Source organism: Gobio gobio, assembly GCF_949357685.1.
Source record: "Gobio gobio genome assembly, chromosome: 1".
In the NCBI taxonomy this organism is placed as follows: Eukaryota; Metazoa; Chordata; class Actinopteri; order Cypriniformes; family Gobionidae; genus Gobio; species Gobio gobio.
In genome coordinates, this window is record NC_137097.1 from 62,928,128 (window position 1) to 62,944,131 (window position 16,004).

Here is a 16,004-nt window from a genome sequence, read left to right on the forward strand (position 1 = left end):
TCAGCTCTCACCTCTGCAGAGGATTTAGTTCCAAAAGCACAGATGGTCCTCAGTCCCTGCCACATCCGCCGGGAGTCGTTGAGTTGGAAATGAGATTCCACTCGGTCTTTATAGCGGAGTTTTGCGGCTTTAACGGCGCGCCGGAGGGCGTAACATGAAGCTTTGTACTCCCTCATATCCCCCGTTTGGAGACCGGCATTGTACGCGATAGTGCGCGTGTTAACTGCAGTGCGGATTGAACTGTCCACCCACGGTTTCTGATTAGGGAAGGACGTTATAGTTATTGTTTGTGTTGCATTTGTGGTCTGGATTATGTTCCTGTCTCAGCTCTGGATTATCTTGTTTTGTGTGTTTTTTTTAATAAATGTTGCTCCTCTCTCCTCATCCCTCCTCAATGTAAAAATCTCTCCTCATCCCTCCGTACTATGTGACAGATACAGTGCAAGAATTAAGAAACCATTTGTAAACTAAACAGTGCTTACTTCAATAAATATTCATCTGCGTTGTATGGTCTCTGAAAATGTCATGCTGTGACTGGTTTTATCAGTTATAGTTGAGTTAGTTATTTATTTTTAGGCAGTACATTACTTTCCAATTTGTCAAGTCTTTAATGAGGTAGTTCATATCTTCAAAACAGACAAACAAATGCAGCATGTTTTGTCTCAAGCAAACAAAGAGACACTTCTGTTCCATCACAGAGTAAATGTCCGTCAAAGCTTTAACCCAAGTCTAAAAAAAACTCTCTGATAGCAGCATATTCTCAAAATACTATGACAGAACTGAGTAGAGGTGAGAAGAGTGTCCCCAGGTGTAGTTTGACAGCGGAGCTGAAGAGGGACGAGAGAAGGGATCGGGTATAGTGGTGACATGTAGGACAGGAGGATGGCACTTATCCAGGCAGGCATGACTCACAAGAGCAGAGCAACAGAATCAGTAACGGTAATATCACACTCTGTAACATCACATTCTCTTATTAAGAGAATACTATAGGAAGGGAACTTGAATCTAGAAAAGTTGAAGATAATAATTATTAGTAGTAGTAGCCTATATAGTATATATTTCTCACTGCTTCTTGAATCTGATAGGCTGAGAGCCTTTTCCAGCTGTCCAATAGCACTGGTACCGTTTCACTGTTTGTATCACTCCGCTTGCTGCGTGTAACAGTACAAATACTACTGTTATTGTGTCACAGAATGGAGTTTTTAAGAGCAAGAATATATTTATTTAGACCGCAAAGTGACTCATATATAAACATAGTAGGATACCTATTTTACAATTTTTTTTACGCTCTCGCAGATGTGAGCTCGAGACTGTCAGTAGTCGTTCAGCGATCATGTCACCGACAAGAACAGCTTCATCTCGGCCAGTCCTTCGGGAATTTGCCGCTGGCTTGTATGTAGATAGTGGTTAAACCAGATGTAATTCATTTGGTGTATATCAACAGACAATCTTTGGTCTTATTCATCTATAACTTGTTCCAGAGCAAATTGATTTGGCTACATGCAAAGTTAAGTTTCATAACTTTTAACTGAAATCTGTAGGCTTTTGCTTAATAAGCTGCTTTTGTACTTTTGACTGAACTTTTTTGCGTGTGTTTATTTCCTATTGTACAAACGTCTTATACCTTTATAATGGCTAATATTGATTATTTAAATATCAATATTTATCAATAAGTAATATTTTATATAAATAACATGCCGTATTGAGAAAGGGTCTGTTTGTGATTTTGATTTCGACTTCAGTGAAAGTTATTACACCATAAGATGGCAGTAAAGACTGTTTTAATGAGCGAGTCAGTAATAAAACAGTCTCGACGAGTCGAGCCACGAACGCTGTGCTAAGTGAGCTGGACGATAGGAATTAAAGGACAACTCCGGTGAAAAATTAACCTAGGGGTAATTAGCACATGTTTACCGAGTAGATCGCTCTCTGGGTTCAGTGCTTTCTTCCGGAAACAACAGACCATATGAGATTCTTAGTCACAGTTCATCACTTAGCACAGCGTTTGTGGCTCGACTTGTCGAGACTGTTTTCCAAGATGGCTCCTGTCTGTATATGCGTAATGTAGGCTACTGTCTTTATAAAGTATCTTCTTATTAAACTGTTTGTATACTTACAAAGTTCTCAATGCTTCAGTTTGCATGTAGGGACCCTCATTATGCTACCGTGTTAGTGTGAGGCTATTTTGAGCCTTGTTAGTGGAATTAACTAGCGATTTAATTTGACTTATTCTGTGCCCCATAGACTAGCGTTATAAGCTAATCTGTTTTTAGAGATAAAACTCTTTACATTTGAATTTCATGAAAACGCATCCCAGAGAACGATCTACTCGGTAACCATGTGTTAATTACCCCTAGGTTCATTTTTCACTGGAGTTGTCCTTTAAAAGATATCACTTTCCTCTGCAGACATTCAAAATGATTTCGTGATTATGACTATAAGATTGACCTGAAGAATATCATCTAGATGCTGGTAATGCACTTGTTTTGTCTCCTCTCTCTCTCTCTCTCTCTCTCTCTCTCTCTCTCTCTCTCTCTCTCTCTCTCTCTCTCTCTCTCATAATACCGTGGTGGAAGGAAGTATTTCCGCACAAAAGAGAGTTTTTAAAGACACTCCATTGTGTCATCTTATTTATTTATACACTTGTGCCTTCAAACTGTTGTATAAACACAATATCACACTTGTAGCCATGCGATATGGCTGTATAACAGTGCACTGTGATAACCCACGGCCGAATATATATATATATATATATATATATATATATATATATATATATATATATATATATATATATATATATATATATATATATATATATATATATATATATATATATATATATATATATATATATAGTTCAGTCTAGAGAAGGGGTTTTCAAACTTTTAGATGCCACGGACCCCCAGATTTGATCATCCTTGGACCCCCATCCTAAAATGTTTAAGGCATCTGTTATAAACATCCAATGTATACACATTAAACATTTATATTATAAATCTAAAATTGGTTTGTTATATTAATATAGATTTTATTCTATTTACTGTTGTTTTGTTATATATATATATATTATTAATATTTTTGTTTATTTAATATTAATCAATTTTTTATGAATTAATAGATTTATTCATAGATTTTTTATTTCTTTATTTTAATCAAATTTAATCTATTTAATAGATTAATAACGATTTTTTTATTTGAATCACATTATTTGTTTATGTATTTATTTTATTGCTTTACTATTTAATTGCTTTATTGCTTTAATCTAAATAATTATTATTATTGTTATTATTACAGTTTTTCTCTAGCCTTTTCCACGGACCCCCTGTCACTCTCATGCGGCACCCTGGGGGTCCCCAGACCACAGAAAACCCCTGGTCTAGAGGGCGCAGGCTGATAGGTCATTTACAATCACGTCATTACCTCTTGGCACAAGCTGATTGGCCTCTGCTGATTCAGCAGCCAATGAGATTGCTTGCTCAACATTTAAATAGCGTTTTCTGTAGGCTAGTCCAGAGTCCTCTGAAACCCTTCACCTCCCCCAGCTCCACCTGCCTAGATATGCTACGAGATTTATATATGTCCAGATATTCTTTATGTGTATCAAATAGCAGTAGCAAGTACTAGTACTAGTCAATACTAGTCCATCAAGACAAAATACATTAACATTTCCATATTTATTAACATTCTAAGGGCCAGATTTACTAACAGCTTGCGCCTATTATATTATAATGTCAATACTTATCATAATAATGTTTCTTCTTATTATTATTATTTTTATTATAGAAATTCTCAAAACCATTCCTCATAACCCCGCAGTGTTTTAGTTGGAGAAAGCAATGCTAGATCAGGTCAGCTCCTCAGAGAGACTGTATTTAAATTTTTCTCTCATTATTCTTTCAAATGACACTCATTGCCAAGTTTCACAAGACGTTGCCCACAAACACTATGGTCATATTTCATTCACAATTGACATTGACATTTCGTAAATACACAATTAGTCAAGGACGTGAGGCTCAATAGATATGACCCTAAGCGCCCTTGTGCATCTTTCATGTAGAACAAATCCCAATGGCCTGGGTGTGTTTTTATTTCCAGTGATCATCAGTCACTGGATCAAGTTTACTTTTCTTTTGAAATTCACATCCCATAAAACATGCATATATTTTATCGTGCTGGATGTCTTGGGGTTATTTTAATGAGACAGTGACACCAGCACTACATTTCAAAGCACTGATACTGTCACCGTTTGTCAGCACCCTCAAACATGCCCCATCTGTCTCATTGCTGGCAGACCTTACAATTTATTTTCCCAGCACTTTTTTTTCTCACACTCTCTACTCCACTGAATGCACTATTTCATCTGAGCTAGGATGTCTATTTGTTTTGCTCCCATTTTATTCTCCGAGTAAATTTACTTTCTCAAGTCGTATATCTCCCTGATCCTGCCTGCAAACAATATTTTGCAGGTTTTATTGCCCCAGTCTCTTCGACAGAATCAAACCTGACAGGCTTGTTACACTTGCAGCAACAACAGCATCTACCAAAGAGATAAACTATCATCTCTAAAAGATTTATTTTCTTTTTCTTTTTTGACAGCTAGATTAAGTATCGCAGGTGCTAGGTTTGTTTAGCTGAAGATTAATTATTAAAACATGCATTTCAGAAGAAAGAATGAAAAAAAAACAGGACCAAGAAACTGTCTTAAAATCATGGCTCTGCTTTATCACCGCTGGGCTTTTGAGCAAGGTGCTTAACCCAATTTAACACCTGGGTAATTGTCCCTGCAATTAGTGTTCCCAAAAACAGCACTAAATGAAGAAAAGCTACTTGTTGTAAGAAAATAAGATCAATTCAAAGTTAAAGTTTGCCTCAAACTAAGGGAATTAAATCTGATTTGTTTCACTTCAATAAGCAGAACAAGCCCTTTTCACTCAGGGTGTTTCATAGCTGCTGTTGATCAGTTGCTGGCCCTCGTGTCTATTCATGTAGATCCATCACTTAAATTCAGAGGGTTGCAAGTCAAAATGAAGCCCAGTGTGTAGACTGTACCACAGTCTGCCATAATGGACCCCTTATCACAAATCCTAGGACAAAGTTCCTGGACATTGCCCAATGACACTGGCTCTAAATTCATACAAAAGTTCCCCTACTTTCTTATTCCTCTTCGTCCCTATAGGCGTGCTGCGCGTCGTCCCTTTTCAGACCCATCTCCTTCAATTCTGCCAGCACTGTGCGTCTTAGGTCGCTCTTGTTTTCTTCTGCCAGGTGGTGTCTATCTCAAGGCAGTCTTTGGGATTCAGTCCTGGTCCATTCTGAGAACATGTCCAAGCCATCGGATGCAAAAACGCTTGATCTCAGTGAACAAAGCTTGATCTCATCTTTGTTCTCCTATACAGTTATTAATCTGTGATTTATAGGCTGGAATATATGACATATCCTCCTGAGACATCCATTGTGGAAGGCACTGATCTTGTTCATGTCGTCCTTGGTTCAAAAGACTGGGGTCGATTAAAACTGTTGTTACATTGAAAGATTTGTTCAACTTTCAATTCATCAGAGAATCCTGAAAGAAAAAAAAAGAAATCACGCAAATTAAAGTATCATAACTGAAATTTAAAGGGCTACTTCAGCGATTAGCCTTAAGTTTTGTATCAGTAGAAACCCGGTAGTATATTCGAATTATCGTACTTTCCCCCCTCATATCCCCCTGAGATGAATGAATTACGCACTTTATTTCTGGAAAAAATCCTCAGATGACGCAAATATCGTCATTTTGCGTCATCGGAGGGTTTTTTGGCCAGAGGCTAAAGACTACAGCCAGTAGTAGGAGCTAGTTCTGCATGTTTTCAACCCGCCCATAGGGGTGGGATCTCACTCACAGAATGTAAATGTGCACGGCCGCTCGGCTCGGGCATTCATAACGGAGCGGTGCAGAGTAAAGTGAAAACTTTTCAATGAATTCCAATGAAAGTTAAGCTTCCATAGGCATGATATGAAAACGCGCCAGACTGGACACGCGCTGTGAATGACTGCCGTGCTTACCTCAGCTCTGCTCAGCTCTTCGCTCTCGTGATGAATGAAATCTGACTTTTGTTCTGACGACATTTGTTCTGCTCACTCACACTTCATTGAAAAGACACGTTCAGTTTTTAATTGTAGAGTCTATTCTCTAACTGAGGGAAATTATTTTATTACTATGAATATCAAAACGACGGTGGGGCAGTGTAATAGTGGGCAAGTGATAACTAGTAGCCATGGCTTTGGGAGTGGCCTCGTAGGGCAGCGAAGCAAGTGCATTCTTGGAGTTTTTGTCTTTCATCCACATGAGACAAAAATACATTTTCTGTCTTTTCTCAGTCTAGAAGGCACCAAATTCAAAAATAATTCCACATTTCTACTACATAAATGACCCAGTTTAAATCCACATTCATCTTCTCAGCACTGAAGTACCCCTTTAAGTCTTTATTGATAATCCCCCTCATCCTTCCTTTTCCTTCCAATCTCAACCTAAATGTGGGACAGACGTGAAATTTAACTGTACGTCTCTTTAGCACAACATGACATTGAGTAAAAGAATTGTCTTTTCTGAGTGAACAATTCTTTTACACTTACACCATATCTCACTTATGGTTCACTGTAAACCCTAGTACCGCATAGCCAGACCTTCAGACTGACAGCAGAAGGTCTGGACTCTTCCGCAGTTTTCATTGGTCCTCGCGTACCGCCCGAGAGGACATTTGACTGACATGTAACGCAACCAATCACAGTTCGATTTGTTCCACGAAAATGTAAAGTCGATGTCCCTGCCATAACAGACCGCCGTGCATCTATAAATGATTCATTCAAGAACGATGTGCAAGTTTACTGCAACAATGGAGCCGGAACTTCACATACTTTTGAAACCCAGTGTTTACTTTAGTTGATCCTGGTTAGCGCTCATTGTCACAGTTGTAAACACGGCGCCGTTCTTCTTCCACAAGGAGGTTTGCCGTCACGGCATTTGTTCGGGCCGTTAAAGAACGCAACACACGTCTCGTGGACATCCTGTAGAATCCAAATCAGATGACGACTTCGAAACTCCTGGAGTGTTTCCAGAAAAGTGTCCCATATGCATCAGACGTTCAGCCAATGGTCCATGGGTGTGACATCTGAGGCTGAGATATGTAAACCCTAACGCTCAAAATAATGAATTGGTTTGAGTAGAGCCAACTCAAATGAAACAAATTAGTTCAATCAAATTAACTTTTATGAGTATTTAGAACTTTCTTTTGAGTTCGCAAAACTGAATAGTAATCTGTTAGTAATCTGAATTGTTTCATTGTTTTGATTTGAATTAACTTGTTTCTTTTAAGATAGATAGATAGATATAGATAGATAGATAGATAGATAGATAGATAGATAGATAGATAGATAGATAGATAGATAGATAGATAGATAGATAGATAGATAGATAGATAGATAGATGATAGATAGATAGATAGATAGATAGATAGATAGATAGATAGATAGATAGATAGATAGATAGATAGATAGATAGATAGATAGATAGATAGATAGATAGATAGATAGATAGATAGATAGATAGATAGATAGATAGATAGATAGATAGATAGATAGATAGATAGATAGATAGATAGATAGATAGATAGATAGATAGATAGATAGAGCTTTTTTATGTTCTATGCTTTATTAAATCACAACCAACCCAACCCTTTTAACCTATCAGTTGGGTCATATTTCTGCTCTCACTTAGACAAATCTATCAAGGTCAGAGCTTCTGGTCTGGTTGGCACGAGGGACACACACACCCTTCTGCATGTCAATTACAATGCGACATTTTGCTCCAGCATGGGATGTCATTATGGACGCTTGCAGGATGTGGTGTGAATTCTGAAGGCTGGCAGGACTTTAACTGTTGCACTGTAAGAATGCACTGATGGCATAATCGCTTCAGCTATAAACGGCGACGTACTCGCGTCATCATAGGAGGGACACTAAATTAGATGCAGATGTTCAGCTTTCAGCATCCATCCATTGAGAAGGGTTTCATTACACACCAAATAAAGCTCCCCAAACCTCCCCCATACTCGCTTTCTGATGCCGTCAGACGCTTTCCCATCAATAAATGTGTGGAGTGTTTGCACATGTGTAGGCTACTTACTGAACAGTTATATCCATTTTATCACTAGAAATGGGGGACACAGTCAGTTTTATCGGGACATTGTCTAGGAATTCACCTCATGGCTCATTTCACCTTAGATTATTGTCCTATAACACAATAAACGTGAAGCATGGTGACGTATTATAATATGATAATCTGTTATTCTCTTTATGCAGTCAAAGACATAACACAGGCTTTAATATGACTGGATAATTTCAATCATTTGGCAATGATACTTTGTTTTTAACAAGACGTGACCAACAAGTGAAATTTGCAGTTTTTAATTCTCCAAGTAGGCTACACGCTGAAAATTGGACCTCCACACTCTCCTTTTGATTTCCCCAGTTTCTCAAATAGCGAGAAATGCATTTTGCTCTGGTTTAATGGATCAAAACAGAATGTCTAATTTTGCAATGTTCAAAAAAAAAGTACCTCATGAGAGCAAACAGAGATACTATACTGCCCTCTGCTGCCGCTGGCATGGTAAATGCACAGGAGGTCCATTAGTGCAGCCATTCTTATTGTAAAGTAATGGCCTTATTATTGTAATGGCCTTTTGCATGTCACAATGTACTAAGTAAACTTATTGTTAAACATCTCTGTGTCGTATCAATGGTAGAAGTAATTTATAACTATATTATCATTGCTGAATAATAATTATACTTGTATTATCCAGGTATGTTCAGTAATTCAACGTGTTATTTTAATAGATGCAATCACAAAAGGTACTTGAGGCATATTTGGTTCTACCATATTAGTGTATACACCCCTATACAAATTCTGTATTAAAAATATTATTTTTTACTAATAAAAACATTAGTCTAATAAAGTAAGTCTCTTATGCTCATCAAGGCTGAATTTATTTGTTAAAAATACAGACAATAGTAGGCTAATATCGTGAAATATTGTTACAATTTAAAATAACTGTTTTCTATGTTAATATGTTTTAAAATGTCACTTAGTCATGTGAATTTTCAGCATCATTCCTCCAGTCTTCAGTGTCACATGATCCTTCAGAAATCATTCTAATATGATTTTGAGGCTCAAGAAACATTTCTTATTATTATCAATGTTGGAAGCAGTTGTGCTGCTGCTTAATATTTTTGTGAAAACAATTTCATCCTTGCTGAATAATAATATTCACTTCTTTCTTTCTTTCAAAAATTTCTGACCCCAAATATTAAACGGGAGTGAGTGTCTCAAAGCAATTTCCGACTTAAAATGGGGTCATTGGAGGAACCAGTGACAGCCTTCATGAGGCTATTTATGGATCAGAGATTCCTAGAGAACTGCCCTTTTTGAAAGTCAAGAGATTCTCCAGAATCACTTTCATTAGTTTTGAAAAATAATATTTAAAGCTGCAGTCTGTAAGTTTTGCCTCTGTGTCGCCATCTCTGTTTGAAACCTGCAATTGCAGTTTTTTGCGGAGTTATCGTCAGTACATGAGTTGTGCATCAGTGTGGCTCCTCAGCAAGGATGAATCTAATGTTTTGAGGAGTATGTGTGGCTTTGCTGTAAGTCACCGCACCGGTGTGGATACTGTACTTCAGAATTGCAGATTCTACGTCTTGGAGTATAACGTAATACGAATTTTTATACTTTTTCACTTTTGGGAACAAAACATTACAATAAATCGCGCTACCAATGGTGATTAAATCTAACAATCGCTCGTATGACATAAAACCGTGCAAATTATTATTATTATTATACTTTGTTCCAAATTATTAATGTTAACAGCATTGCGTGACTACATGTATTTAGTGTTTATCAGCGTTACCTGTAGATTTCAATTTTCATACAGTCTAATATTTTGCTTTTGACTACAGGTGAATCTCCAGTTGTCACTGATGATTTCATTTTGGGCCTTTCTGATAAATTAAAATTTATCCAGCTGCTGTGAGAAAAGGCTATAAATTATCCACTGAAGAACATGCGGTCCGCTCCTCACATGCGATACTACTAGCCGGACTCTTTTTTTTATGTATACAGACATGACGTAAAGACGCAAAGACATGAGCTAATTTCCCGCGGAAACCCACCACACCATTCTAATTATAACATTATTACAAGCTTACCGTTGTGAATGGGGTAAGGTAAGGAGATATTTTTGAATACTGGCTTGTTGTGTACTTACTCAAATTGATTTTGGATCATTTTTAACCCAAAAAAGTTACAGACTGCAGCTTTGAATAAACAATATACATTATAAAAGTGTACAAAGTTTGTACAATAGGAAATAAACACAAGCAAACAGTTCAGTCAAAAGTACAACAGCAGCACTGCAGGATTTTTAGTTACATAAAGTTATGAAACTTAACTTTACCATACCATCGATTTACTCTGGAAAAAGTAGGCCTAATATACTAATAAGACCAAAGATTATACGCATGAAATACCCCAAATTAATAACACCTCATGTTTATGTACATAAGAGTCAGCTGCAAATTCCTGAAGTACTGGCAGTGATGAAGCTGTTCTCTGCGGTACATGAGCGCTGAACACTATTATCTGCCTGCAATACCAGAGACTGCACTTTTAGGACCGCCGCAGTTTCAAAACAGCATTTCTAGGACCCGATTTTTATTTTTTTTTATTTTTTTTTGACAGCGCCATCTAGCCAACTGTACTCCAACAGAGGGGACCTGCTGATTAAAATGTTTTCCACCTTATTTTTAACAAAACAGCAGGCACGCCCATTTTAAACTTAATTACTTTAATTAGTTTAAATATTTCAACAGGGTTACCAATGGGTAGGTTTAGGGCTAGAACTGGTTCCCAAAACTGTGGTCCTAGAAATGCGGTCTTGAAAATGCAGCCTCCTGGTTTGCAGGCAGATGCTACTCGCCGCTGACGGCCTGGAGCTCAATCTCCGAAAACGTCTAAACAAATTGTCAAATATGCGTTGTGTGTTTATATATGAGTCAGATAGAGATCTAAACAATTACCTAAAAACTCTTAAAATTACATTCCGTGACACAATAACAGTAGTATTTGTAAAAATTATGTTAGTTTGCTCGACCGCCATGACACTGTCTGTGAGAAATGCAAGCTGAGTTATACAAACTGCGAAACAGTGCTACTACTGGGGGAATATCGCACGGCTAGAAAAGGCCTTCAGCCAATCAGAACCAGAAAGAGCTGTTGTATAAACATATATAAACACAGTTCTGGACAGGATTATTGCCCCCCTTGGTAAATATGAATAAAGAAGCCTGTAAACATTATTCTGCATTGTTAATCCTTTTGATCTTTTATTTAAAAAAATCACAAAAGTTCTTTCATTGAAATACTTTTATTACTTTTAATTGAAAATGTGCTGAAAATCTCTTTATGAAATAAATGTTTTTTCTCAAAAACACGTTTATTCAATACTTTTTCAACCTCCTTTTCCTAAGATAACGGTCTTCTTGTTTTGGATAATTGTCAAGAAGTCATAGCTGGACAATTTCATGTTCCTAGTCACCCAAAAAAATTCTAAATGAATGGGAATATACTTCAGAGATATTTTACTTGTACAAAATTCTAGGGGTGCCAATAATTGTGTCCAACATGTTTTGGAGAAAAAACTAATTTCATAATGTGATGCGCAGAACTGTCCACTTCCATCTGTGCTTTTATGAAATTGGGTGGAGGGGTTGGGGTTATCCCAAAAATGGTCCCAGAGCATTTGTGTTTCTTGTTTGTTTCAAGAGTTTTGAACTTTCTTTTATTGCATCCTATTCTTCTGCAATCCAGGATGGCAGCACAGCTGAAAGGTTTGAGCTGCGTCCTCTACAGACGTGAATTAGAATTTTCAGTTATTCATTTCACTTACGGTGAGTAAGGGTATTTACATTTGCCAAAAATATAGCTTTTTTTGTTTGTTTGTTTGTATAAACAAACAAGTCCAGCCCAGGTGAAAAAAGTAACGAAAAAGAAACGTAACTTTGCATAAAAAGCAAATCAGTTACTTTTTAGGAATAACACAATATTGTAACACATTACTTTTAAAATTAACTTTCCCCAACACTGTATATATCATATTCCTCTAAATTATTCACAAAGAATAGTTAAAATACTGCCACATATTTATAGTTGCAAAGTCCTAGTTTAACTTCACTGGTATTATAAGTGGTTGGAAAAATGGGCACTCGTCACAGAAGTCGGTCAAAAATCTGTAAACAAGTTTAATCAAAACAAAATATAAAATGTACAAAAATCCTGTTGGCTCCTGTGTCCATATGTAATATTACACTTGTTAAACCTTTATCGTGCGTTACCTTAAATGTTTAAACACAAGTTTTATCCATTAATGACAGACAAAATGCAAAATGGGTTAGGTTGAGTTTCTCCCTTTTTTCCTTTGCCCGAACCTGTTCAAGTTCAATCTAGTGGGCGTACACTCTAAGCAAACAATAATAATATACAAATTGTATTGACATATTAAATTGGCTCTTACCAATTTAAATGCATTAAAAATTGTGCAACAAGAAATTAGCAACATAACTTCATAAATAAGTATTTATATTATTTTAATTATTTTTAATTACATATGCATTTGGCAGTTGTTTTTATCCAAAGCAACTTGCATTGGATTAAAGGTATATATATATATGTATATATATGTATATTTTAAATCAGTTCATGCACTCCCTGGGAATCAAACCTGTTTGAGTAGAGTTTAACTTATTATTAATAATATAAATATTAAATATATATATATATATATATTAGGGCTGTCAAAAGATTAATCGCGATTAATCGCATCCAAAATAAAAGTTTGTGTTTACATAATATATGTGTGTGTACTCTGTTAATTATTATTTATATATAAATACACACACATTCATGTATATATTTAAGAAATATTTGCATGTATATACTGTATATACATTTATATAATCTATAATATATATAAATATAAATGTTTTATATATAAAAATAATATTTTTTTCTTAAATATATACATGCTTGTGTGTGTATTTATATATAAATAATAATTAACAGAGTACACACACATATATTATGTAAACACAAACTTTTATTTTGGATGCGATTAATCTTTTGACAGCCCTATATATATATTCACTTCAGCTTCAGAGGTTGATGTGTGCATGCACTGACCACCAGGGCGCAGCTGCAACACAAACTCTGATTGTATTTTAGTTGCATTCATAGATTCTAATCAAAATGAATAATAAGTTGTCGGTGCTCCAAAGTCTCTCAGGCAGCTGGGGCTCCATCCTGCCCATCATCTCACTGTGTGTGAAGCAGAATGTAAAGACACACAGCATTTCAATGAGTCACATCTCACGCCAGCGCTCTCAGAGATACGGCTGGCATCCAGCCTGCCTCCCCCAGCACACCCCCTTCCCCAAACCACACACTATTCTGGGCCGTGATTAAGCCTCACACCTCTATCGGCAGGGAAGTGTGGGCAATGTGGGACATGATCATCCAGGACCAACTATGTGGGCGTAGACATGAGAAACGGAAGCAGGAGGAAACAGAAAGAGAGAGGGGAAAAGAGCAACCTTTCTTATGACTCACACCATGTTACTTAAGTGTTGGCACCAGCTTGGCTTGCAAATTATCTGTGATCTACTACTTTCTAAATGGCTGTTGAAACATAAGGACAATCGCAAAGTCCATTAAGGTGGTGTAGCGTGAACTGTTTGGGTGAATCAAGAGTCTTCGCTCCAGTACGTTACGACAAACTTAAAGGATTCGTTCACTTCAAAATGAAAATGTCCTGATATTTTACTCACCCCCAGCTCATCCAAGATGTTCACGTCTCAAAAAGAAATTGTGTTTTTTGAGGAAAACATTCCAGGATTTTTCTCCTCACCATTGACTTCCATGGCGACCAAAATGTTGAAGGTCCAAATCAATGCAGTTTCAAAGCGCTTCAAGGCTCTGCGTGATCCCAGATGAGGAATAGGGTCTTATCTAGTGAAATTATCAGTCATTCAATTTAAATTTTTTATTTTGATTTAACCTAAATTGCACATCTTGCGCTGCTCTGCGACGTCACGCTAGACATAGGCAGAAGTACCGCCCCGTGTTTACAAAGCGCACATGTGAAGACAAATACAAATGTCCTTTAGCAAAAACAAGGTTTTTTAAAAAAAAGTTGAAGATGGAGTGTTTTTTGGTAAAGGGCGTTTGTATTAGTCTTTGCACGAGTGCTTGGGGTGTAGGCCCGGTTCCAGAATCAAATCACTGAGGGTGCTTCTGAAATTACTGAGGGTGCTCTAAAGTGCAGATAGGCTAAGCAACCGCTCCACCATAGCAGTGGAAAGTGAGAAATGTATGACTATTTATTTACTATTCACTTTTACCAATAATTGGAATTTCAAAAATATTTTGTAACAAATTGTCTATTAGTCTGCCTTTACATTGCTTTGATGTCTTACTAGTATTTTAACATCTCATCATCTTGAGAACCAGAAAAAAAACTTTTTGTGAATTTAGATTTTTTTTTTAGGTCGTTACATTGTTTGGAGCATAAAAAACAAATGGATAAAAAAAAAAAATCTATGTTATATGCTATATCCTCTTCTTTGTAGAGGACACCAGAACTATTTATTGAGAAAATTAAAAGACATGAATAGACAAAAAATGTTATGCTTCAAGCTTTTTTTATCCAAACTTTGTATAAAGATGATTTCAATGTTATGAAAGATATGACATAATGATTTGATATACCATTTTACTATGCAATATGTGTGTAAACATGGCCATTTGCCATTCCAATTCTATGCAATGCATCTATACACTGTATATAATTTGCATATGAATGTGTTTTGGGGCAATATTTAATGCAAAAAGACGTGTAATAATATTTTCATAAATGTCTTATATTTCATAAGAATATCCGTTTTGAGCGGTGAGATTCTGATCGCGTTCGAGAGATCAACAACTGTCTGTGATTGGCTACATTACTCACCGCTGCAAAAACACACTGCGAATAGATGCATTTGACGCTTTCCAGAGGGAAATATTATTTCGCCAATATTATTACAGTATCAACTGAGGGTGCTTAAGGTTAAACAGTATAATAATTTTTAATAATAAAAAAAAAAGACAGATCGTTTCGCTAGATAAGACCCAATTCCTCACCTTGGATTGTGCAGAGCAAGCCCTTTGAAACTGCATTGATTTGGATTTTCAACATTTTGGTTGCCATGCATAGGAGTCAATGGTGAGGAGAAAAATCCTGGAATGTTTTCCTCAAAAAACTCATTTTCTCTTCGACTGAAGAAAGAAAGACATGAACATCTTGGATGAGATGGGGGTGAGTAAAATATTAGGACATTTTACTTTTGAAGTGAACAAATCCTTTAAGAAATGACCTGGTGAGTTCACAACTTGCTTTGTTACTTTGAGGCGCACAGTTCAACACCATAAACACAATCACATGTGTGCACATGTTGCACAAGCAATCAGCAATCACATGCATTTAGTTTCTTATATACGGAGGTATTTGCAAACAATGTGAGATTAAATATCTTATTACTTCTGTCTTTGCCTTTGCTTGTTTGTATTAATCTATAGCGCTGCGCCGCATGAAATACTTTTGAGAACTTTATGCCGTATGACATGCTCCATCTAAAACCATGTTAAAACCAAAACCATCTAAAACCAACTCCATCTTAACCGTGTATTTTTCGAATGGCTTTCTAATAATTATTATGCATGCAGCTTTTTGGACCCAATTCAAATTAATTTGTTACACAGCAGGACCATTTAAAATGAGCTAATCAAGGCAAAATGTGATTTAAAAAAAAGCAAAACTGAAATGAAGTGAACCTAAAATCTTGAATAAAGTCCATGGATATGCATCATGCATTTCATGGTT